A 27178-nucleotide genomic window follows, 5' to 3' on the forward strand; every position below is an offset into this window, starting at 1 on the left:
AGAGAATGTAGCTAGGACAGAGAAGGGAACACTATGACAATGATACTTGGAAATAATCATTTGGAACAAAAACTGAGTGGTGAAAGGAAGTAAAGTGATATATATTATATCCTTTCAGTAACTATTACAAACCACGAAGCCTAAAAGGAAAATGAGGGGTGGGGAACAAAAGAGAGGGAGGGAGAGAGAGAGAGACAGAGACAGAGACAGAGAAAGACAGAGACAGAGACAGAGAGAGACAGAGACAGAGAGGCAGAGAGATACAGAGACAGAGAGAGACACAGAGAGAGATAAAGGAGAACCGTGTTTGCTATAGAGGCAGTTTTCAGAGACGGCTGGTGGGCAGGTGGAAAACTGGGGACACTGGTAGTGTGAAATGTACACTCATGAAGAAACAGGTGTTCAAACATTTTATGATTGAGATTCAGTCATGAACATCTTTGTAACTGTGTATCTCACAGTGATTCAATTTAAAAAAAGCTATCCAGTATGTCCTTTAGTAAGTGGTTCTCTCTCTCTCTCTCTCTCTCTCTCTCTCTCTCTCTCTGTGCATGTGTGCACAGTGGCTATCACTACACTTACTAATAGTAAAGGATTTCAACACTGGAATCATTCTAGAGCTTTCAATCCTATCAATAACCTATAAGTTCCCTTCCACTCCACAAAGGATAATGTCACAGTAATTTAGCCCATAATGAGGGAAAGAAATTAACACAGAAATGTCTTTTCTTTTGATTACCTTGGAGAGGGGACAGCACTATTTTCTGGGAATGAACAGTGAGGAAGAGAGTGTTGAGAATTGACATAAAAAAACAGAAAGAAAGAAGAGTGAATTGAAAGACTTATTTCATTTCATTCTTAAAATTTATTTTCATCAGTGTGTAATTTTGGGATGACTTTTCATGTAATGCTAAGAGTATCTTATGTCTTCACTGGAGGTGTTGAGGATTTAAAAGGGTTTGGCTATAATTAAAGCAAGCACTTTAAGCCTTTACTATCTCTCCTGCACCTAAAAGGTTATTTGGATATCGACATTGAATTACTATTCAATTAAATTCTTAGTATGGAAGTTTCTCTATGTGTAAAATAGAAAAATAATAGTGCTGGCTCTTACTAACTACAGGGTGTTAAACTTTACGGGATTTTCTGATCTCTAAATTTTGCCACTGAATGGGGAGAATAGATACAGAACAATAGACTGTTAGTTTATCAGTTATCTTGGAAAATATTGTCTACTATCTCCATACAAAGTAATTTGAGTTAAGAGTAAGTTACAATGGCTGTTACTTGGACTCTGTACTTTTATATTTTTGCCTTGTTCCTTAAATACCTAGAGGAATGGGCCAGAAGAGATAGCATAGGGATAAGGCACTTGCATGCAGTGGACACTGGTTCAAACTTAGGTACTGCATACAGTCCCTAAGACACCACCAAGAGTGACCTAGTCAAGAATAGCCCTTGAGTCCTGCTGTGTGTGGCACAACCCACCACCCCACTTCTACCACTCCCCCTCCAAAAAAGCACTGGGGAGAAGTCAAAAGAGAGATCATATTAGAGGATCTGTAAGATGACGAATGCCTGTTTATGTCCTGATGTCAGAGCTTGGAGTAATGCAGAGAATGCAAATTAAAATATCTTTATAGACATTTGGGATAAAAATGAAAAATATGAATAGAAAACTAGACAAAGTCCATCAAAACATGGTGTTTGACTCTTGAGTCATAGTTACACTTTCTGGCAAGACTGTCTGGTAGAGATGTGCAGTGGCCTCATTATATTCACATTGAAATATTGATTCTGTACAACCATTATTTTGCTTTAACCATTATTTTAGATTATTGGGACATCCACCCAAACAGGGTTGGATGTCCCACATTCCCCTCCCAGAATGCATTTAGATTAAGAAAGATAATTGCTCTCTGGTCTGAACTCAGAAAGGGGTGCCTGAATTCAGAAGCACATTGGGGGCTCACTAGAGAAATAACCAAGGGAAAAAAGTAGAATGTTGGCTATCTAAGCAAAGATTTGGTCTAAATGGATTGTCATGTGTTTAGTTGGCAGCAACCTGAGCAGAATCAGGTTGCCATCTGAGCTCACCACTTTAGATTTCAGAAATTAGGCATCAAACAGAATCCTTAAACATCTGACCTACTTGTTCTGCACATGCTTAAATTTCACTGCCTAATTAGCATTCATAGATTAGATGCAAATGCTTTTGCAAAAGAAAATAGATACAATGAATTTACTCTGAAACTTAGAATTATCAGACTTCCCTAAAAATAGATTTGAGGAAGAAAGGAAGGTGCATAGGGAAGGATTGCTGAAGGATTTCAGGGAATGAATGAGAGAGATGTGACTACGTTTGCCATTTGTCACTCATGCTAGGTCTTCACTTCTTGTGGAAAGTGGACGTGAAAGGGCTGGTTCCCCTTTGTCCGTGCCATTGTCTTGGTTGCTTAAATCAAATTTTGAAAGAGGGAAAGAGAGTGCCAAGGGAAAACAGTAATATACAGACATAAAAATTCTTTCTGTGTTTTTGCCTTGAGTTGATTTAAGATATTAGGCCTGAATCACTACCCTAAAACTCTCTTTTATTCTCTAGGGTGAGGGGACCGTCCCATTGCTCATGAACACTGCTGGTGATTCCAAGCTCTGCTGTACCTGCCTGACTACTTCAGTGCTCTGGTCAGAGAAGCATTATTGCTTGGAGACCCTCGGGGCTGGAGATTTCCAGGATCATAGTGGTGCCAAGAAGCCTCAGGGTGTTGGCTGGGATAGGACCCAGGGCCACATACAAGTCAGACATATGCTCCAGTCCATTGAGCTACTTCTTTGTCACCCCTACACAGTCTTATTTGAAATTAGAAAACTTTGAAAATGTCAAATATGAAATTTATATGTTAACCTTCGAAAGGTAAAGTCAAGCAACAAAACCTGAGTTGTCTCATACCACATCCCACTGTTGGCAGAAATACAGAAAATTGGGTATTCTTAAATATTCCTTGTTGGATTTGGAGTGATAGTATAGCAATTATTGCATGAAAGTGACCTGGGTTTCATCCCTGGCACCCAATATGGTCTCTGAGCTGGCCAGGAGTGATTTCTGAGCTCAGTGCCAGAAGTAAGCCCTGAGCACAGTCAAGTGTGACCCCGCAACAAAGAAGCAAATTTTGTTGTTGACATAAGAAAGAAATGCTCCTTTGGCAAGTTCAGTTGCTTAGAAATTAGCATTATAGCTTTTTAGGGAGTATTTTATCAATTACATTTATGTATTTTCAACAGTTAATCATCAGTTTATATTTTATGCCTCAATTTGTCTCAAGTATATTTATCTTCCCAGAAAATCTAACATCTTGCCCTGATCTTCAGTTCAACATAGAATTTAAAATATCCTTTTTCTAGTATCATATGGTAATTTAAAAACTTTATTTCACTCAATTGGAATCATGGACATTTTAAAGCATCTTTTTTCCATTCTATGAATTCATATCACTACCTACAACTTGAAGTTATTATTTTCTACTTTTGTCATTATTACTGTCCATTCATTTCTTTAATTTTTGCTCTCTTAGTCATTTTCTTTTTGTTTTTTGGGGCCACATCTGGCAATACTCAGGACTTACTCCTGGTTCTGTGCTCAGGGATCACTCCTGGTAGCCCTTAGAACATGTGTGATACTGGGGATCTAATAGTGGTTGGCTACATGCTAGGCAAGTGCCCTCATCCTGGTTTTCTCTCTCTCTCTTTCTCTTTCTCTCTCTTTCTTTCTCTATCTCCTCACACTTAGCCTTTTTCTAGACCTAGATTCTTAGGTTGAGTTCTCAGCCACTTTATTTCTGTCTTTTCTATTTTAATATATACAATATAGTATTAGATTGATGTACTACCAATTCTTTATTAAAATACTATATGCATTTTATTCCCTTTGTTTTTGGAGAGGGCCACACCTGGTGGTGTTCAGAGCTTATTTCTGGCTTTGTGCTTAGGAGTCATTCCTGGCAGTGCTCAGGTGCTGACATTTGCCCAGGCATCAAACCCAAGTAGACTACCCGCAAGACAAACATGTTATTTCATGTAGGACAGGAATAGTTCTCTCCTTTACTCTGAATAGCTCTCTTTTTATTTATTTATTTATGTATGTATGTATGTATGTATTTTTATTGAAACACGTGAGAGCAGTTACAAAGTTTTCGGTTTCAGTTTCAGTCATACAATGATGAAACACCTGACCCTTCACCAGTGCACATTTTCCACCACCAAAAAAACCCTAGTATCCCCCCCATCCCACACCCTCCCCCTACTTGTGTGGCAGATGATTTCCATGTTACTCTCTCTCTACTTTGATTACATTCAATATTTCGACACCAGACCCACCATTATTATTTGGGATTTAACCCCAACACTCAGGTCTGCCAAAAAGGCAACATTAGACAATTCGTTTTCTATTGCTGATTATGAATTGCACATGATGATGCTCTGTCACTATTGCGGCTGTGCGATTTTGGAATTCTGAAGTTTTAATAATTAAATCTGGAGGGATTTTTGCCAAAAGCCACTGTGTTCTGAGCATTGTTTCTGAGTCTTTGGGATCATGGCCAATAAGCAGCTCCATCAGCAGCCACAGGGCTCGTTCGTGGAAGGCAACTCAGGATCTCATAGGTGGGGAAAGGGCCGGCTCCACCCCCATCCCATAAGGCCCTGTGTGTCTCATCACTGCGGGCCCCTCCCTGGCTATCCCTAGGCCTCTGGAAGATGACAGCAGCAACTGAGCCACCAGGGAAAACAGGCCAAGGTATGAAACACACAGCGCCGGAAACCTAATGTGTATTCTGTACGTGAGTAGCTCTCTTTTACTATAAAACAATCCTGCTACATTTAGTGTAATTACTGGTATTTCGTCTGATTTTTTATCTATTTTCTGTATTTTCTTATCAATTCACTTTTATCTCTCTTTTCCTCTAAAAGTCATATATTTGAATAGATCATATAAATATAAGCACATGGCAAAAATTTTAACGTGAAGAGATGTATAGTGAAAATAGAATCTCTTCTCTGTCATTTTTTCTGATACTCTCAACAAAGGCAAAAAACAAGATCACTTTTAGAGTTTTTCTATGCATAAGTAAAGAGAGCATATATACCCCAGTTTTACTCAGTAGTAGCAAGTTTTATGCAATATTTTATACTTTTCTCTTTCCATATGACAATGTATCCTGAAGAGATTCTAGTTTTGTATAGATGTGCTCTCTAGTTGTTAGCTGTTGAGTGCTTCATTATAGTCAGGATTCCTTAGCACTTGGGGATCATTCTGATATATGTGTAGTTAGCTAATTTCATCATTACATGAACATCAGAGTGTTATTTTACAGCCCTACATGGTCTACAGTCATATGGTATAGCCTACTGAGACCACCACCATACTAACTAAATAGTCATTAAGCAATGCATGACTTCACATGATGTGCCATTATCTAACCCTTCTATTGGTGAACATTTGGATTCTTTTCAATCTTTTGCCATTATAAGCACCACTGCAGGGAATGTCCTTTGATGCATATAGCAAATATATCTATAGAACAAAACTCAGAGAAAGGGAATTTTTTGACTCAGTTATTTTGGAAAAAGTTCTTTAATTCATTGCTCTGATTCTGTTTCCTGGATGCTTTCTTACTCCCAACTTATTCACCCCTCCAATCAATTATTTCATTTTTTGTGTGGCAAGTGAAATAACTTTTAACTTCACAGCATATGCTTTTATCCTATACAGATTTGGAAATGAGTTTTGATGTTGGCTTTTATATTGAAGAAATTTCTAAAAATTTTTTGTATGTACAAATGACATCTTCTATTTTTTTCTTTAAGCTGAGCACTAATAGGGATTTAAACAATGTCTGTTTTATTTCTCATTGTTTCACTTTTTAATACAAACATTTAAAATAAGCAAAAATCCATCTAATTACTTTATAGACTTAATTTTTTTAATTTTGATTTTGTATATTATAAAAGGGTTATTTTCAGGGCTGGAAAGATAGTACAGAATAAGGTACCTACCTTGCAGCCAACTCTGGTTTGATTCCTGACACCCACACATGGCCCCTGAGCACAGCCGGGAGTAAGCCCTGAGCACCACCAGGTGTAGGCTCCCAAATAATAAGCAAATAAAAGGGATATTTCAATGTGTACCTTAAGAATGTGACAGATTAAGCTTGACTATTTAAGCAAAGCATTATGGAATACAGAAAATTAAAGTGTCTGGTCAGGATTCTAAAAAAGAACAATCAAGCATTTTCTTAGCCTCTCCTCATCCCCAGTTTGACATTTTATATCTTAAGCTTGCTTAAGGACACATTGCCTTATCCTAAACAAAATTTGGTTCTCACATTGAAGGGAACCTAAGTCTTTTAAAATGACAGGGTCCTGCTGGAGAGACAGTAGAGGATATCATGTGCTTTCCTTGGATGCAGCTAACCCAGTTTTGATCTTTGGCACAGCATGTGACTCCCTGAGCATCGCCCTGAGCATCTGGGAATCGACCCCTCTAAGCACAGAACCGGGTGTAGCCTTTGAGCTTGACTGGGGTGGAGTGATGTCTTCTCTCCCTCTTCACCCAAACTGACAGGATTCCTCCAGTCTTGGACTCTCCAACCTGTTAACCAGCTTATTTGCCCTCATTTGTTTTTCCTCCATCAATGTGAGGACCTGACCACCCTCTACCCACAGTTGACTCACTGAAAATGCATTTCTTGAGCAGTGAACACAGCCCACAAACAACTCCTACCTCTATGGAACTTACTACTAGATCATTCTAGAGAGGAAAGACAAGGGAAGTAAAACAAGGTATGTTAGAATGAAGACTCTCGAAAGCAGTGCTTCTCACTCCTGTTGCTTCCTTCTCTAATGGAACCATCTTTCTCACTGTTCAGTCCTTAGCATCCTATGTTCAGTCTGAATTAGCATCCCAAAAGTTTCCTGACAGGTCTTCCTTATATTGGTCCTTCCATTCTATTCCCCTTGTAGCTACTTATATAGTATTCCTGATTATACCACATTTCTTATCTTTAAAAAAAACTATCATAGCTAGAAACTTTGGCCTCCATTGCCTATGACACAATGCTAGAAACTTTTAACAGGATATTCAAGGAAGGTCAATATCATACTTCTGGCTATTTTTTAGTCTCAATGCCCATAGACATACCCTCATGGCCATGCTCTGGATACTACAATCACCACTCACCCCTACACTTAATGCCAAGCAACTTGTTATTTTTAGACCTAGCAATGCTGTTTTTAGCCTCTTGGTCTTTATTCATTAGTTCTCTTGGAGGAATATTATTTTCACTACTTGACAAACAAATTCCAAATCTTTCATTTAAATACACCACCAAGAAGGACCTCCTATACAAGTAGGATAGGATTCTCACTTTCTTGTGCTCTCATTTTACTCTGTAGCAGCTTCTAACCACTTCATTGCTTGTGTTTGCACATTATGTCTCTGTATTATAGAGTGGTCCTTTTCCCAGGCATGATCACTAGTATTTCTTTTTTTTTTCTTTTTGGGTCACACTCGGCAATGCACAGGAATTACTCCTGGCTCATGCACTCTGGAATTACTCCTGGTGGTGCTCAGGGACCATATGGCATTCTGGTAATCGAACCCAAGTCAGCCTCGTGCGAGGCAAATGCCCCACCCTCTGTGCTATCTCTCCAGCCCCCACTAGTAAGTATTTATTGAGCAGAAGGATCAAAGGGTTTGTCTGGAGTTTGGTTTGTAGAAACCAAAAATTAAAAGGAAATACATTTCATATAAAAGAATGGTAACATAGCTAAACTGAAATGGTGAATTAGTATATTAGTATACTCTAATACACCAATAGTTTAAGAGTTCATTTTAACACAAGTATCTACTGACTTTATGTTATTACTCAGGGTTGAACACTTAGTCATTATGAGATGGAAACTGGACTGCCAGAGTTATAAAAATATTTATTGAAAGTTAATATAATTTGATGTTTTAAAAACATGTGTGCCAATGAACTCAACAATGTTTCTCAACAATGAACACAAAATATCTAATCCTTTGATTCCATGTAGATTAAACCAGAGTACACAAAAAGACTTGAAGCAGGAATATAGTATAGAGAAATAAAAAGTGTGGAAATTATTTGTGAAAAGTAATTGCATGTGTAAAGATGGTCTGATAATTTTCTAGATAACACAGAAGCATATTTATCACTTAAGTACAAAATAGAACAAATGTGATTGAATTGATCATGAACTTCCCAGTTCTAAAAGCTAGCTCATCTTAAACAAGATGGAAAAATATAATCATAAAATTAAGCTGACTTCCTTTAAAGATGTCCATTGATTAGCTTAATTTGTCATTGATATTTATGTCACAGTGAACAATAAATCCATGGAAATAGACATGGAGACTGAGGTGAGTGTTTGAAAAGGAAAATAACCATGATATTAGACTGAAATACATCTATGAGCTGCAAGGACATTTTGGCTCATTCTATCAAAAATAGACAGGGAGAGTCTACAGTCATTTCATGCTGTCTTAGGTATGTGAGAGATGATATCTGACATTGACAATGTTCTGTAACATGTCTGAAAAATATCAAAGTGGCACAAAAATCTGCAAGGTTCTGATGATCTTGCAGTTATTTAGAAAGTTTACCCATAATGTTAACCAATAGACTCATGGATATGAAACAAACTTTCTAAAAGACACATCTCAGAGATGTTTCTTATTTGTTCATTCAATTTCTTTTCTTTTTTTTCAATTTCTTCATAAGCCCCAGCAATATGTTTTTAAGGCTACAAACAAGAACAAAAAAAAATTAGACTTTGAAACTAATTCAATCACTGCAATGCAATTATTTTTTAAAAATCACTACTTTAGCAAAATATTTACCTGATTATTAAAGTTCACAATCATTTATAACAACTGAATACTAACAGAACATGTAAAAATTTCTATTTGTCAAGATAAAGAATGACATACGAGCACTGATAAGAGATCTCACAGGAATCTTGTCTATTAATAACAGGTTTTTAAGTAGACACTGACTTCAGTTTTCACTTTGGCATGAAGATGAGTTAATACAGAGAAGAGAATAATATATTTTAAAATAGAAGGCAACGGCCTGAAAAATATATTCTTGTTTGCTCCCCAGTACACAACAAAATAAATTCCCTTTGGTTGATAAAATTCCCAAAGTTAATTTTTCACCAATGGTAATTCCATCTCAAAATGAACTTGTTAATTATATGCGGAGGAGGAGGAGAACATTCAAATACACCTGGAAATGGGCATACTGAAGATCAGTGGAATATAATGAGTACAGTTTTTGTTAGAAAATGAGTATCACCCAAAAGTCCATGGCTTTCCTATGTACAAATAATGAAAGAGAGAAAGAAATATTTTTTAAAATCCCATTCACAATAGTGCTTCAGAAAATCAAATAACTCAGAATCAGCTTAACTGAAAAGGTAAAGGACCTGTACAAAAAAGCTTTCAAAACACTATTTCAAGAAATAAAAGAGAACACTGGGAAATAGAGACACATTTCCCACTCATGGATAGGGAGGATTAACATTACCAAATGGCAATACTCCCCAAAGCACTATGTAGATTTAATGATGTCCCTATCAGGATACCCATGACATTCTTCAAAGAAATAGACAAAGCAATCCTGAAATTCATATGGAACAATAAACCTCCACAAATACCTAAGTCAATCCTTGGGAAAAAGAATATGCATGGCATCACCTTACCCAACTTCAAATTGTATTACGAAGCAGTAGTAATTAAAACAACATGGTATTGGATTAGAAACAGACCGCAGACCAATGGAACAGAGTTGAATATTCTGTCACAGACTCCCAAATATATGATTACTTAATATTTGATAAAAGAGCAAGAAATGTGAAGTGGATCAAAGAAAGCCTCTTCAACAATGGTGCTGGAAAACTGGATATCTACCTGCAAAAAAATGAACTCTGACCTCTGTCTAATGCCAGACACAAAAGTTAGATTAAAGTTGATTAAAGATTTCAATATCAGACATAAATCCATAAGGTACATAGAGAAAAATGTCTGCAGAGTCCTCCATGACATGAAGCTAAAAGCATCTTTAAGGATGAAACACCACTGATCAAGCAAGTCAAAACAAACATAAACAAATGGGACTACATTAAACTAAGAAGCTTCTGCATCTCAAAGAAAACAGTGACCAAAATACAGAGAGCCCATGGAATGGGAAAGAATATTTACCTAATACCCCTAAGGCTCACTTTTAAAAAGAAAAAGCATAAACACAAATACAGCAGAATGTCTGTATGAATGAGTTCAACTGACAGGAGGTGTTATATTTGTATTGATTAGCAAGAGAAAGAGTCTGGTTTTCAGACTCCTGGTCTGCAAATATCTATGAACAGAAACATCCTCTCTAAACCCTTCATTTTTTTTTAAAAAAGTGAATCACTATGGGGTACAATTACAAACTTAAACACTTTCGTGTTTGCATTACAGTCATACAATGATTGTTTACTCATCCCTCCACCAGTGCCCATTCTCTCTTACCAATGTTTCCAGCATCCCTCCCCACTACTCCCATGCCATTCCCCACCACCCCACCCTGCCTCAGAGGTGGGAAATTCCCTTTTGTTCTCTCTTTTTTGGGGTGTTGTGGTTTGCAATAGAGGTATTGAGCGGCCATCGTGTTTAGTCTATAGTCTACTTTTGGCACGCATCTTTCAACCAGAATGGTTCCTCCCAACATTCTTTTACTTGGTGTTGCCTTCTCTATCTGAGCTGCCTTTTCCCCCAGCATGGCCATAGACCATTTATTTTTTTGTTACAAGAGATCGTTACAAGCTTTCATGTTTGGGTTACAATCTCACAATGATCATCCCTCCACCAGTGCACATTCCCCACCACTAATATCCCAGGTATACTTCCCTTTCCCACCCTTGCCCTGCCTCTAAGGCAGACAATATTCCCAAGACTCTCTCTATTTTTGGGCATTATAGCTTGCAACACAGACACTGAGAGGTCATCATGTTTGGTCCATTATCTACTTTTGGCATGCATCTCCCATCCCAACTGGCTCCTCCAGCCATCATTTTCTTAGTGATCCCTTCTCTATTCCATCTGCCTACTCCCCTCCACTCATGAAGCAGTCTTCCAGCTATGGAGCAATCCCCCTGGCCCTTGTATCTACCGTCCTTGGTGTCAGCCTCATGTGATGCTACCCCACACTCCACAAATGAGTGCAGTCCCTCTATGTCTGTCCCTTTCTTTCTGACTCATTTCACTTAGCATGATACTCTCCATGTTTATCTATTTATAAGCAAATTTCATGACTTCATCTCCCCTAACAGCTGCATAGTATTCCATGGTGTAGATGTACCAAAGTTTCTTTAAACAGTCATCTGTTTTAGGGTACTAGGGTTGTTTCCAGATTTTGGCTATTGTGAACAGTGCTGCAATGAATATACAGGTACAGATGTCATTTATACTGTGCTCTTTTGCATCCTCAGGATATATTCCCAGAAGTGGTATTGCGGGGTCATATGGAAGCTCAATTTCTAGTTTTTGAAGGACTGTCCATATTGTTTTCCAGCAAGGCTGGACCAGTCGGCATTCCCACCAACAGTGAAAGAGCATTCCTTTTCCCCCACATCCATGCCAGCACTGGTTGGTTTTATTCTTTTGAATGTGTACCAGTCTCTGTGGTGTGAGATGATATCTCATTGTTGTTTTGATTTGCATATCCATGATGACTAGCGATATGGAGCATTTTTCATGTGCTTTTTGGCCATTTGTATTTCTTTTTTGAGGAAACTTCTGTTCATTTCTTCTCCCCATTTTTTTATGAAACCCTTCATTTTTATTGTCTTTTCAATTCTCATCTTTCTTTTTCCTAACTTCAATGCTATGGATCGAAAACCCATCAAACCAAAATATAGAGAGAACCCATGGAACGGGAAAAATTATTTACCCAATACACATCAGGTAAGTGGTTAATATCCAGGTTATACCAAACGTTAGTAGAACTGCACAAGAAAAAAACCTCCAACCCCATCAAAAAATGAGGAGAAGAAATGAAGAGAAACTTCCTCAAAAAAGAAATACAAATGGCCAAAAGGCATATGAAAAAAATGCTCTACATCACTAATCATCAGGGAGATGAAAATCAAAACAACAATGTGATATCATCTCACACCACAGAGACTGGCACACATTCAAAAGAACAAGAACAACCAGTTCTGGCACTGATGTAGGGGGGGAGAAAGGGACTCTCTTTCATTGTTGGTGGTGATGCTGACTGGTTCAGCCTCTTTGAAAAACAATATGGGCATTCATTAAAAAACTAGAAACTGAGCTTCCATAAGACCCTGCAATATCACTTCTGGGAATATATGCTGAGGGTGGAAAAAAACACAGTATAAATGACATCTGCACCTGAATGTTCATTGCAGCACTGTTCACAATAGCCAGAACCTGGAAAAAACCCAAGTGCTTGAGAAATGACAGGTTAAAGAAACTTTGGTACATCTACACAATGGGATACTATGCAGCTGTTAGGAAAGATGAAGTCATGAAATTTGTTTATAAGTGGCTGGTTATGGAGAGTATCATGCTAAGTGAAATAAGTCAGAAAGAGAGGGGCAGACATAGAATGACTGCACTCATTTGTGGGATATAAAAGAGAGAAAAAACAACATGAACCCAATATCCAATGACTAGAAATAAGGGCCAGGAGGACTGTCCACTGTTAAGACAGCCCAGTGTTCATTGGGCTACCTGTGATTGACTACCATTGTTCTCTCACCCAGTTACTTAGCAGAGGAGTGGCACTTTCAAAACTGATTGTACAAAAACAGCAATGGAAAATGAAAAAGAAAATTGCATTTACACCTGGTGCCAGATGAGCTTTGAGCAAGATCAATTCTTATGCCCCCTCTGTTTGCCTGTACTAATTACTAGTAACATTTGACCCTAATACTTTCCTTGGAAAAGTTACAAGCAATATATTAAAAATAGATTGTGCTTGTAAATTTTCCCTGGTTTTACTGTTCTAATTTTAATATTAATCCTTTGAACGCTGCATATGTTCAAGGTTAGTGAGAGCTCTGATATGAGAGAGATACAAATGAATTCATTTGGTGACCATGAGCTTTGGATAATTTTTTTTGTTTAATATTATTACTACTTAGCAGATAAGTCATGTCACAATAAAAAAAAATTGCTAATTATAGGTCAGGAATTCAACCAAGGGATCTCTGGATCCAAGACTGACTAATCTTTTGTAGTCTAAAGCAGAGATTCCCAAAACTATTTGGCCTACTGTCCCCTTTTCAGAAAGAAAAGAAAAAAGACTCATCCACCCCCGTGAAAATCTACCTTTTTTTAAAGGCACCATGATTTACAAATGTATTCATAGACTCAAATTTCGTTCTTACAGTGCAGTGCTCTAGTATCAATCGCACTACCTGTGTCAACTTCCCTTAGCCAGTGTCCTCAGGTTCCCTCCAAACCCTCACTCTTAGCCCCTGTCTGCCTCCTTGATAGGCACATTCCCGCCCCCCCCCACCAGGAATATTTATTGAGACACTGTAGCTTTCAAAGCTGTTCAAGGAAATCAAGAGAAAGAACGGCACTCTCCTTACCATGTCTTTCTCTCCCAGAAAACTGGATAATTGCACTCATGGCTACAAACTCTCATACCCTCATAGTCTTCGCATGCCTTGGGGACTATTTTTCCCACTTTGGGAGACACTATAATCATAAGGAAACAAATACACAGAATAGGAAGAAGTAGTCCTATGGATTTTGTGATGAGGCAAAAGATGGGCAGAGGCTAAGCTCCTTATCTTCTAATTTTGGGGAGAAATTTCAGCTGGGAATAGCAATAACTTTTGTCTCCCTGCTGGTGTGCCTTGACCCTGAAGCTCTGTCTGCTTCGAAGCCCCTATCCTTATGCACAATTAAAGTTTCAACTCCTGTAAATTCATGTTGATTCTAGTCATCCTTCATCTGGGTTAGGTGTGTATTTCCTTCACTTCCTCTCTACTGCGTAAATTTACCTCTCTCCCAGCACTGCTATTATTGCCAGTGTAGCTAAGCATAAACATTGCCGACATCAATGATGGCAATATGACTATTATGCTACTTAATAGTACTACAATGGCCATTTATTGGGTATTTATAATGTGTCATTTACTGTGCAAGCATTTCATAAACTAGGCTTTAGCCGATCCCACAAATCTCTATCATCTAGTTCCAGCTGTCATTGGCATTTCCTAGCCAATGGCCTTGAGGTGGAGCAGTCAGAATGCCATGTGGAAGGCTGTGCAGCCAGGACAGGCAGAGGTACCCTGGAAACAAGTCAGCCTGGTGTGAGGGTACCATCTCCTGTTTGCTTGATGCCTCCTCCAATATCTCTGATCTCTTGACAAACCAGGGTGCTCTTTCCATTTCCACATCCCCATTACTCAGTAGAATGCTTGGTTAATTATAGGTACTAAGTGAGTGTTGCAGAATGAAATTTTTATCTTGAATTCAACTGTGACTTGCACAATAATGGTATTTGGTGTAGACCCTCTCGTTGACTGAAGTTTAGTTAGGTTCCTCTAAAAATCTCTTCTCTACCAGGGTCCCACATTTGACTGTTATGTTTATTTTGTATTACCCAGTTTTAGCAAAAATTCTCTTAAGTTTACTGAAAATTATCCACTCTTCTTATCTGTCCACCTTTAATCATTTTTGGGTCATTTGTTCAGATTCCTTGTTCTTCACTTCCCCCAAATGATATCTGATCACCTCTAGCATGCTTTCAACAAGAATCTGTTAGTTCAGTTTAGCAAGAATCACTACTCTTTTTGTAATTTTCCATTCACTTGCCCCTCTTCCTTTATTCCTTAACTATAAATCCCCACTTTTCATTGGTTTATTAAGAATTAAACTTGATCTCTCTGACTGCAATTTCATTGTAGAAATCCTTTAAATAAAAGCTTCCTTACCATCTTTTTAATTTTTTTGCTTTGTGTTGGGGCTACACACAGCGATGCTCAGGAATTACTACTCACTCTGCATTCAAGGATTACGCCTGGCAGTGCTCAGGGGACCATATGAAATGCTGGGGATTGAACCCGGGTCAGCCACATGCAAGTCAAGTGCCTTTCGTGTTGTACTATCTCTCTGGTCCCCTTCACCATCTTTAGCAAGTGTCATAATAATTTTTCTATTGTCCCAGCTGGACCAGATGGCATAGGGAGGGCAGGGCTGGTCCATAACACATGTTCAGTGTTTGGAAGGAACCTACATGTCCCTGAATTATTTTCCACTCAGAGAGTGATCCTTGTTTTCATCTAATAGACACATGTAGTTCCAGGGTAAGATAGCACTACATTCCAGTGCTATATTCCAGGAGCACTCAGATCTAAAGCATTAGGATTCACTTCCTAGGCAGATCTGCAGGTTAAGAATGTTCCCATATGGTCATTAAAAATAGTATGAAAAATTAGTTCCTAGGCCAGAGAGATAACACAGATGGTAAGGCAAGAATCTTTGCATGCAGCAGACTCAGGTTCATTCCCTGGTACCATTTATGATGTCCCAAGTCCTGCCAGGAGTGATCCCTGAGAGCAGAGTCAGGAGCAAGCTCTGAGCACTGCTGGGTGTGCTCCCTCGCATCCCTTCTCCAACCCCCCCTCCTGTAGCCCCTGATTTTGGTTCCTAGCGTGAAAGAAGGTAAATAAGAAAACCTCCTGGATGCTTTGTGCACATGTGCACACACCTGGTTTGAAGAACATGCTGAACTGATGCCAAAACATTCTGGGGTGTGAGGAGATAATTCTGAACTCTGTGTATATTGGAGTAAAAATATTTGTAAACTTTTTTACAAAAAAAAAAGAAAAATGTTAAAAAAAAAAGGAAAGGCAGGTTATATTTCAGCATAATTATTATTGTCTTAACCAAAGGCCAATAATAGAGAAAGTCATCTAGGAGAAGACCATCTAGGAGAAGTCGAACACCCCCCAGATTATCTGTGCCTTTAAGTTTTTACATTTTCTAGGACTGTTTCCCCATCCTTGTCCAAAGAGTCAGGCTGTCAGTCCAACAGCAGAGAAAAATCCCTTGTTTATTTACACAATGCTGAAATGCTGACTTGGAGATGTTGCCTTTTTCTTCCCTTCTCTCCCTTCCCCCAACTTGCAAAGAATAAAGAGTCTCTTTTGTCATGAGACAAGAATGGAAATAAAAGGGAAACAAAAAGCAACCCTGGTTAGGTTTCCCCTTAACTGGCTTGGCAAGTTAAAAATAAAGCTGGTGGGAGGAAGGCAGTTCTCCCATGAAACTGCTTTTTCTGACCTGACAAAAGAAGATCATGACATTTGGCAAATGGGGAAAGTCCTGGGCCCATGGAGGTCAAATTATACCAGCATACAATAAGCCTTATTTTGAAAAGTTTTCCATTCTCTCAAGTTCAGATGGAATTCATTCAAAGAAAAAGCAGTCTATCAGCTCTTTTGTTTCTCTCTAATGCCAAACAATCCCTCTATCCTTGGGCCATTACTAACAGTTCTGTTTCCTCTTATTGAACAGGTGAAAGGTAGATGCCCAACCTTCACTGTTAACTGTGAAGGTCAAACCCTTTGCAATGGGAATCAGAGTTAAAAAATTTTTTTTTTTATAAGACAGTGATGCTGAGCTACAACAAGCTCTCTCCTTTAATTCAACCAACTTGAAATAACCATGGTTAATGTTTCAGTACTTTCCCTTGCAGACTCCCTCCCTCCTTTCCTCCCACCCTCCTTTCCTCCCACCCTCCTTTCCTTCCTTCCTTCCTTCCTTCCTTCCTTCCTTCCTTCCTTCCTTCCTTCCTTCCTTCCTTCCTTCCTTCCTTCCTTCCTTCCTTCCTTCCTTCCTTCCTTCCTTCCTTCCTTTCCTCCCTCCCTCCCTTCCTTCCTTCCTTCCTTCCTTCCTTCCTTCCTTCCTTCCTTCCTTCCTTCCTTCCTTCCTTCCTTCCTTCCTTCCTTCCTTCTTTCCCTCCCTCCCTCCCTCCCTCCCTCCCTCCCTCCCTCCCTCCCTCCCTTCCTTCCTCCCTTCTTCTCTTTTTTGGGCCATACCAGGATCAACCTTGGCTATACCAGGATCAACCTTGGCTCTGTACTCAGGGATCACTCCTAGGAGGCTCAGGGGACCATATGGGGTAAAGGGATTAAACCTGAACCAGCTGTGTGCAAGACAAGCACCCTACCCTCTGTACTATCTATCTGCCTCTCCCCATAATTATAAAATTAATTTGCTCTTATATGCTGAAAAGAAAATTCTCTTTGTGGTCCCAGGGATGTAATTCTGTGTAGAGCACATATATGTGGAAGGTCCTGGATTCAATATGGGATTATTAGCTTTTTCAGAATAGCTGTTGAAGAAAGGCATTTCTCTCTGAGGCAGAGGAATTCTTTCCTGTCTATGTGTCTCAGGATTGTTTAATTGTTCAATGTCTTATGTTCCCTAGTCTATGTCCACATAGCAGAGGTAAAAGCATTTGAGGGGCAAATAAGGGATTCCAACAATCAAGATTAGAAAACTGTGAAAAAGGCCACAAAATTCCCCCTAGGGAAAAAATATCTGGCTAACCAGATAAAGGCCAATTTGGCTATAGTAACAAAGACTTTGTAGAGCAGGACAAACCTTGATGTAGAATTGGTGGAGTTGTTGGAATTTCAATAAGGAAATTTTGTAGTAGGTAGGCACAGAAGAAGAAAATGATGAGGAAAGTAAATATTAAAAACATTATGTAAACGCATGAGAATGAATCTGCTGAAAAACCCAGGTATGTGGGATTTGTGACTGAAATCTCCAGGATCTCAGAGTCAGGAATGGGTGACCTCCCCTGCATCTCCCTGCTCTTCTGGGAGCCTGGCAGTCATGCCCATGAACTGCCTCTGGTACCATATAAGCTCATTAACGACCATAATCAAGACACTCACAAATAAATCTTGGAAGAGAGTCAGAAGCTGCAGAGATGCCTCCAAGACCCCAAAGTCACCATCCAGTTAAAAATTTAACTCCAGTTCTATCACCCTATTTAAAATTTTAGAATTCCAGGAACAACATCTCATACTCCATGCCACTGATGTACTAAGAGTAGCACACCACATTTGATGGGGTGTAAAGTAGAAGGCAATCAATTTTGATAAAAAATAATTAGCACACAAGGCCCAACCTGTAACATGTTAGTAATCTCTTATACAAAAGCATAATGTCTTCAGAGTGAACTATAAAATCTTCATACACTTTCCTCTAAGAAACTTTTTTGGATCATTTTTAGCAGATTGTTCATAACAAGCCATACAAAGTAAATTATTTAGGATCTGCCTTTGGGGCAGACTTGGGTGGTGGCTGGAAAATCTGAAATACTGGTGATGGGAAGGTATAATGGTGGTGGGATTGGTGCTAGGATATTGAATGTAATAAATTTTGTGAACAACTTAAAAAAATAAATAAATTGCAAAGTACAAAAAAAGCATTATGTGAAAATAGTGGACTTCTCTGGAGCATTCAATAAAGGGAAGGTGACTTATAAAGAAAAATCGAGGCTAAACTGTACAAGATCTTCAGTATTAAGGAATTTGGACGCAACTCAGTACATATTAAGCCTTGGACTAAGCATAATGTATATTTCATATTGTTCATCCTCACACAAATTCTAGAAGGAGTGTTTATCTGGTAAATGACAAAGTCAAGATTGGATCTCAGAGTCTTATAGAATCAAAGGTTTGCTCCCATCCTTTCTAAGCTACTTCACTAATAGCAAATGCTAGAAGAGGAGGATAAACCTCAGAGGGGATTAGAGGGAGGGCCAGACTCAGTCTTGTTGCAGCGGTTTTGAGATCAAACAACAAGGGTCAAGATTAGGAGGTGGCTCTGTGATGGAGGATCACAAGGTGTGTTTCCCTTTGGCTAGACAAGGCATAGGCAGGTATCAAAGATGACTCTGTGTTTTTCAGCCTCTGTGCTGGCAGCATTGACCTGCTCTTGACAGAAACAGGGAAGACAGGATGACTGGGAGAAGGTGATGGTTATCTAAAGCTTGCTTCCTTCCTTTTTGAGTGAAAGAGTTCACGGCTGCCCTTCCAATGGAGGGGGGTGGAGTGGGGGTAGGAGTGGGAGGGAGTAGGATTCAAACAGAGTTCTGCCCTACAGTGAAACCAGATAAGTAATGTCTCTTCCCTGGAAAACTCTGCACATTGGGCAGCGAAAAAAGAATGAGCTCTTTGTTCAAATGCCTTTGGATATTCATCAGGGCTCTGGGGATATACTGAAAGGTGGAGAAAGGGAAGGATTGGGTAAGATTTTGAGGCTACAGATCAATTTTGTGTACACAGAGAACCTAAGATTAACAGAACCTTTATCAAATTGACCCTTCTGGAGAGTAAAAATTAAGGGTGGTTTTCTACACATTCAGTTAACCTCTTGTAGCAATAAGAAGCTCAGTCTATGTGTGTGTACCACACCATGGTAATATGAGCCACATGGCAGGACTTATATTAAACAAGCTGACCAGGAAACTTGAACCAAGAAAGTATATACTTCTTAGTCCTGCAGGAATGGTCAAGCATACCTTTCAGGAATTACAAATACACTGCAGAATCTGAGAAATATTCCCAGAGAGTAAGTAAGGGAAGCCATCATAAACTATTAGTACCTATTTAGAATATCAGATATCTTATTTTTCTTTTTTTTGAATTTAATTATCCTCTTAGAACATTATAATTCCTAAAAAAACTTTATCAATGTTGTGATGAATAATAAATTAAAAGAAAATGGATTAAAATGGTCACAACCATACTTGACACCAGTGGTTCCCAACAAATTTTAGTCTCCTTTTCCTAGAATATCACTGGGCTAGAATGACAGCACAGCAGGAAGGGCATTTGCCTTGCACGCGGCTGATCCGGGTTCAATTCCTCTGTCCCTCTTGGATAGCCCAGCAAGCTACCAAGAGTATCCTGCCTACACTGCAGAGTCTGGCAAGCTACTTGCAGCGTATTCAATTTGTCAAAAGCAGTAACAACAGGTCTCTCAATGAAGGCGTTAATGGTGCCTACTTGAGCAAATTGATGAACAATGTGACCACAGTGCTACAGTGCTATCACTATAAAAATAACTAGTACACACAGATAAGAAAAAAGGGTGTGTGTGGGGGAAGCAGTGAGCACATCTTGTATGTTTGAGGCCCTGAGTTCTATTTTCCAGCAGATATCCCCAAAACGGAAAAAGAAGAAACAGATTCACAGTCTCCAATGTGAAATGGTTGAAGGCCTTCTTGCCCTCTTTGCTGGGTGATTCACCAGACATTCCCAGTGCATGTGGATGATCTTGATTCAACCCCAGTACCACATATGGTCTCCTGAGTCCCTCCAGGAATGATCCCTGAGAAAGCTCAGGAAAAGAAAAGATTAATATAATAATTGCTCTTCCTTTTGTTCTCTAAATTTCAGATCTTACTTACTCTTTTTTTCCCAGAAGACCATTATCTAACAGTTAAGGGAAACACAAAACAACAGAACTGGTTTCAAAGAAAGGGGATTAACATGTAGTCTTAAATTCCCTTTTACTGCTTGAGCAAGGGCACCTTCTGATCTGTTAGAATACTCAAACAAATTTTATTATTTACCATAGGATACATTGGATTTTATGTTTTCAAATAGAGAATTACCTAGATGCCCAGAAGTAGAACCAGGGTATAGTAAAGCAAGCTGCTAAAGAAAGTCATCCCTCCCCTCCACACACACCCCAAAATAGGCATGGTAGAATGGTAAGAAAACATGTCTATTTTGAGCTAGCAATTATAAAGCTCCTGCACTTAATTTTGGTAACAGGGGAACAAAGTAGAATGTAATTATTTTCAGTCAAGCACATGTCTTTAAGCCTGTCACTGTGGTATTTATTTCTGGACATCAGTAGAGTTGTTTCTTTTTCTCTTAACCTCTTCCTTATTGGTCCATTGCAGCAAAACATCCCTCAACTTAAAAGTTAAGTATGGAGAGATGCATAGGAACATTTAAGAAGCTTTCTAACACCGAGTCTCTCTCTATATATCTCTATATATAAGTTGCATGTCTGGTTCTATTTTCAACATCTCCTTCTCTTTCCAACATCTCCCCTTCCTTCCAAAAATATTAAATAGGAGTCTTTAGAGTACCAGACACACTAATGTAAAGACCTGTTTAAAGGATTTTAACTTCTGTGTGTGTGTGTATGTGTGTGTGTGTGTGTGTGTGTGTGTGTTTATCTATCTTTCTGTACTGTGCCAGCCTTTAAATGATTTTTTCTTTATCCATGTTTAGCCAACTCATTAAATTTTAACAAAACCATGATTCTACATAGAATTTCCCCCATAGATAAGGAATTACAGGTATGTGAGACTGCTCAAATTTTCACAACTTGAAAGCTTAAACAAAAAAAAATAAAGTATTAAAAACTAGATCATGAAAGCATTTCTGTAAATTTAAAAAGTAATAGTTTTTTTTTACATATATCATCCTTATACAGATTATAAGGAAAGTGTTATTGAAGCATTTTTTCCCTCAACATAGTGGTTTACAGTAAGAAACAATGGATAATGTTAGCAGTTAAATATAGATAAATTTAGCTGTGGGGAAAAGTTAAACATTTATGTACCACTCAGCAGGCCTTTAAGACTTCTGAATGAAGGAAAACTTAGCATGTTTGTTACAGACACTGTGGAAATTTCAAATTCATTAAAATGAAAATCAGTGATTTTATTTTAAGTCACCCTTTAGAAAAGAAGCACTGAGCTTGTATTAAGACTGAGATGACATCATCCAGGTTTCTTCATAATTATATTTGTCAATATGAAAGAGCAGGTAAGAGCAAATTCAGATTGTGCATGGCTACCATAACTCCTAAAGCCTAATAAAAATGAGTAAGATCTGAAATAAAGGAGGCAATAGGAAGAATTAGAAAGCCTTTCATTTCTCAAAACCATAATATTTAGCCTAGTATCTCATACTCTTAAGAAATGGTCCCCTACAGCAGGAACACCCTTCCACTAAGACCTAATGAGACAGATGGCCCTCTGCCACCAGCATTCATAGAACCATAGGGCTCAGGAGGTTTGGGGGAGCAGTTTCCAAGTTGTTTGTTTTTTTCTGAGTCCATCTGTCAGGTGAGTTCAATTCCTCCAAGAATTCCCAGATGTGACAGGCTGTCAGCAGCTTTGCTGGGCATGACAAGTTTCATTCCAAAGATTCCAGTTTGTAATTTCAAGTAACCAGCTGCTGATAGAGGCCCAATCCAATTGGGTTTCAATTGCTTTGTAACCCTGCTTCACTGAGCACACTCCACCGAGGCCAGTGTGGTGGAGATTATGAAAGAACCTTCTTAATAAAGAAGAGGCCAACGGGCAGCTTTCTGAAAGTTGTCTTGGGTATACTTTATTTCCTTTGGTTTGGGGGCCACATCAAGGCTGTGTTCAGGACTAATTCCTGGCTCTGTGCTCAAGGATCACTCCTGGCAGTGCTTGGGGGACTATATGTGATGCAGGGGATCAAACCAAGATCAGTTGCATGCAAGGCAAGCACCTTACTCATTATTCTATCTGTCCAGCCCGTCAGAATATATTTTTATACACTTTATGACACAGAAGAAGGAAGGAGGCACTCCTGGCATGAAGAAAATGGGTGTAGGGGGTAGACTTCTTATCAGCAGAAGTAGACTGGTAACACACTGACTTATGAAAGTATATTTGGTGCACTGCTCTCACTCCAACTTAAATATTTTATGGGTTTTACCAACAGTTTTGTTTGTTTGTCTTTTTTGTTTTGTGGGTCACACCTAGCGATGCATAGGGGTTATTCCTGGCTTATGCACTTAGGAATGACTCCTGGCGGTGCTTGAGGGACTATATGGGATGCTGGGAGTTGAACCCAGGTCGACCGCGTGCAAGACAAATGCCCTACCCGCTGTGCTATTGCTCCAGCCCCATACCGACAGTTTTAAATATAGGCAGTTTATAATATTGTACAAATATTCAAGTAGGAATGAAACATAAGAAGCATTTTACATATTATACGCACACACACCAAATACACAGACTATTTACACACATTAAACACACATAATGACTAGGAAAACCTTTTCTAGAATTACCCCTATTTAGATGCTTTATCTAGTCATTAGCTCATATTTTATCTAGTCATTAGCTCATGTTCAAAGGCTATTCATTAGTCTAGACTTTAGGTATTTTTTTTCTTTTTGGGTCACACCCGGCAATGCACAGGGGTTACTCCTGGCTCATACACTCAGGAATCACTTCTGAATGCTCAGGGAACCATGTGGGATGCTGGGGATAGAACCCGGGTCTGCCATGTGCAAGGCATCCTATCATCTGTGCCATCACTCCAGCCGCCTAGATTTTCATTATAAAAATATGTTCTAAAAGTAGATAATGGACAAAACATGATGACCTTTCAGTGTCTGTGTTGCAAGCCATAATACCCAAAAGTAGAGAGAGTATATGGGGAATATTGTCTGCCATGGGGGGAGGGTGGGAAAGGGGGGTTGTACTGGGTACACTGGTGGGGGGGAATGTGCACTGGTGGAAAGATGGGTGTTGGATCATTGTGTGATTGTAACCCAAACATGAAAGCTTGTAACTATCTCATGGTGATTCAATAAAATTAAAAAATATATACATGGTCCATAGATCCATATGATCCATCTACTATTTTGACTTTAACAATGAAACGTGTTGTGATTCAATAGATACTTTTGAACCCCATCCCCACATACAAGCTTTGTGTTCTTATTTGATACCTAGTGAAATCAGAACATCTGTTTTATGAACATAGTTATGCCAAGTTCTATTTTCCTGCTGTTCAACAGGTGATGATTTATTGTAACACATTTGAATGAATTACTTGATCATAGAACCTTTGGGGAAAATGGATTTTATAAGTTTCACTGTGTAGCATCCTATTAATTATCATATAGTTTATTATAATTTTATCATAGCACAAATGATACATTAACTTATTAGTTACCTTAGATAATCTAATAATATTTAGACATGCCATATATGCGCTCTCTTAACCAGTTATGTGGACTCAGGAAAGTTATATGTTTGTTTTTCTGGAAAGGATAATAACAATATCTCCTTCATGCATTATTCTGAGAGCTATTAATTCATATGCATAAATCAGTCAGAAAAAAGTCTGGCATATTCTTGGAAAAACTGAACTAGCTTGATAGAGATTGAAATACATCAAAGCAGCTAGAATGCTAAGTGTTCATAAATGCCATTGTGGTGCTGATGACAAAGTCTGAGTTTCTTACTTGTAAAAGAAGGGAGTGAACATAATCACAGTTATTCCTTCCAGTTTTTTTTTTTTTCTGTGCCTCCCCCATCTCTTGTTGTCAAGTTTTTTGGAGGTTATTTGAAGTAACAATAACCTCAGGCAAGTAGGTCAGGTTAACAGGTAAATAGAAACTTACCCAGAGGTGTTAAGAGCCCACAGCACCAAAGAGAAGCATAAGAATAATGGTATTGTCTTGCTCCATGCAAATAACTTTAGTGTTTGTTTTATTTTTATTTTTATAATGAAGAATGATGAAATGATAATATGCAGGTAATTTCCCCTGGGGTTTTAAAACTTGACTCAGTATTGAATGCTTTGGAACCAGAAGGAGAGAGACCAACTCAGTCTTCACAGGGAACCGAACAGCTTGTCAATTGGTTGTTTCAGCTCCCCTAAGGCTCATTCTGATACAGTAATTTAATGTTATAAATCTGAGATAATGTTTGGACAGGCTGAAGGCCAGTTGTTCTAACAACTGCTACCATAAATTCATTATTCCCCAAATAGTTGCTCTCTTTCTCAAATATATTCTTATGCAGAATAGATGTTAGTCATGTGGCTATAAACTGTTTAAAATTATGAATTAAGGAAGAGAATGTGTCCACTCCTAAAATAAAGACACTTTCCTTTATATTTCCCAGTATTTTACTTCTACCAAAATCCAAAGGTTATATTTCTTACTTTCAAAAGCACAGAGAAAATAATAGAAAAAGTATGAGAGAAAATATAGATTTTCTAGGAGAAAAAAAAACAGAAAAGAAAAAATAATCCATTAATTGTTTGATTCCCATATTGTTTAACAAAACAAAATTGTTTAACAAAACTTCAGGCCAGATTTGGATCTGTTTGGTTAATACTACAAGTAAAACAACTCAAAAGAAAATGAAAGACACAGAGAAAAATAAAGCATGTAGGAAAGAATGGAAGAGAATTATCTCGGTGACTTTAATGGGCTTCTAACATTATCTTAGACACAGCTCTTATTGTCCATAAAGAATACTCTTCAGTGAGTGACCATAGATCTCTTCAATCATAGGTCTGTGCTTTGTTAGTCAACAGCTGGTATGCAAGTTACTGTGCCTACTATTTTCTATCCATTAAACAGCAGACTCAAATGGGACTTTTACAGTCAGCATTATAACATTAACATAGAGAATGCAATTTCAAACACAAGGGAACCGACAGGAGTACATCAGTGAAAGACTGACTTCATCACATGTCAAATATAGGATAAGTTTTTGTGCTTCTTTTGTCATCAACTATTTCTTTATATATATATATATATATATATATATATATATATATATATATATATACTTCAAATCCATGGCCACTTACTTTTTTTTATTTTTTATTTGCTTTTTTTTTTCTTTGTTTTTTGAGTCACACCCGGCGATGCACAGGGGTTACTCCTGGCTTTGCACTTAGGAATTACTCCTGGCTGTGCTCAGGGGAGCATATGGGATGCTGGGAATCAAACTCAGGTCGGCCATGTGCAAGGCAAATGCCCTACCCGCTGTACTATCACTCCAGCCTTAACAATTACTTCTTATCCTGTGAGTCCTTCAAATAGATGGGAAAAAAGGACTAAGGTTTTTTAAATAGATTTAATGAAGTCAGAATCCATGGTGCTAAGAATCCATGCACTACTCACTTAGCCCCACAAAGTGTTTGGACTATAAATGAATGAAAATTAGTTATAGGGATCCTGGAGTAATTCAATGGTAGAGAACCTGCTTTTCAGGCAGCAGGTCGTGAGTTGGATCCCCTGCACCACCACAGGCCTAGTAGGATCCCAGAGGCAATGCTGTTTGTGATTCCTTCTTTTTCCTTTTTTAAATCGAATCACTGTGAGAGAGAGCATTTCAAAATTGTTCATGGTTGGGTTTCAATCATACAATGTTCCAACACCCATCCCTCCACCAGTATAATTTCCCGTTTCCCTCCTACCCCTTCAAGCCACCGCAACTCCAGCCTGCCTCTATGGCAGGCACCTCTCGCTTCTCTCTCTTTTCCTTTTCCCTCTCATTTTAGGCATTATGGTCTGTGATAAAGATGCTGAAGGGTTATCATCATATCCTTTTACCTGTTTTCAATACCTAGTTCTTATCCAGAGTGTTCATTTCCAACTAATATTGTCATAATGGATCCTCCTCTATCCTAACTACCATCTTAATCTCCCACACCATTGACCATTCATTGACCAGTCCTCCTGGCCCGTTTTCCCTGGCAATGGACATTTGTTTGTGATTCTTGATGCAACAACCACTCAGTCTCTGGGACACTACAATCGAGTGTGCTCCCTTGCACAGCACTGTGACCAAAGTATGTGGTGCTGCCTTGGTCATTACAGCATAAGCAAAGGCATGGGAAGGAAGACAAGAAATAAAATAAAATAAATGGTATTATATAATCCTCATAGGTGAAAGGTGTCAATTAGTTATGGTCAACTTAGCATTAGAATATTAAACAATTGCCCTCTGTACAAATGGTTCAATACTGTATAGTCATTAATAGATACTCATAAGAAGCATTCATTTGCAATAAAATTTTTGTATTATTTAAAAATATTTATCTTTTCTGTTTTGTTTTGGGGTGATACCCAATGGTGCTCAGGGCTTACCCCTGGCTCTATGCTCAGGAATCGCTCTTGGTGGTGATTATATGGACTCCCTGTAAGCCAAATTTCCCATCTATTGTACCATATCTCTGGACACAAATACTAATTTTTAAATATTCATGCCTAGTGGTATTTGGTGGAAACTTAGATTTG

General features: G+C 38.5%; 1 protein-coding gene across 1 annotated transcript in view; it reads right to left on the minus strand.

Moving 5' to 3' along the window:
- Positions 1-27178, minus strand: part of TRPM3 (transient receptor potential cation channel subfamily M member 3) — a 608677-nt gene that overhangs the window by 167770 nt on the left and 413729 nt on the right.

Source organism: Sorex araneus, chromosome 1, assembly GCF_027595985.1.
Source record: "Sorex araneus isolate mSorAra2 chromosome 1, mSorAra2.pri, whole genome shotgun sequence".
In the NCBI taxonomy this organism is placed as follows: domain Eukaryota; kingdom Metazoa; phylum Chordata; class Mammalia; order Eulipotyphla; family Soricidae; genus Sorex; species Sorex araneus.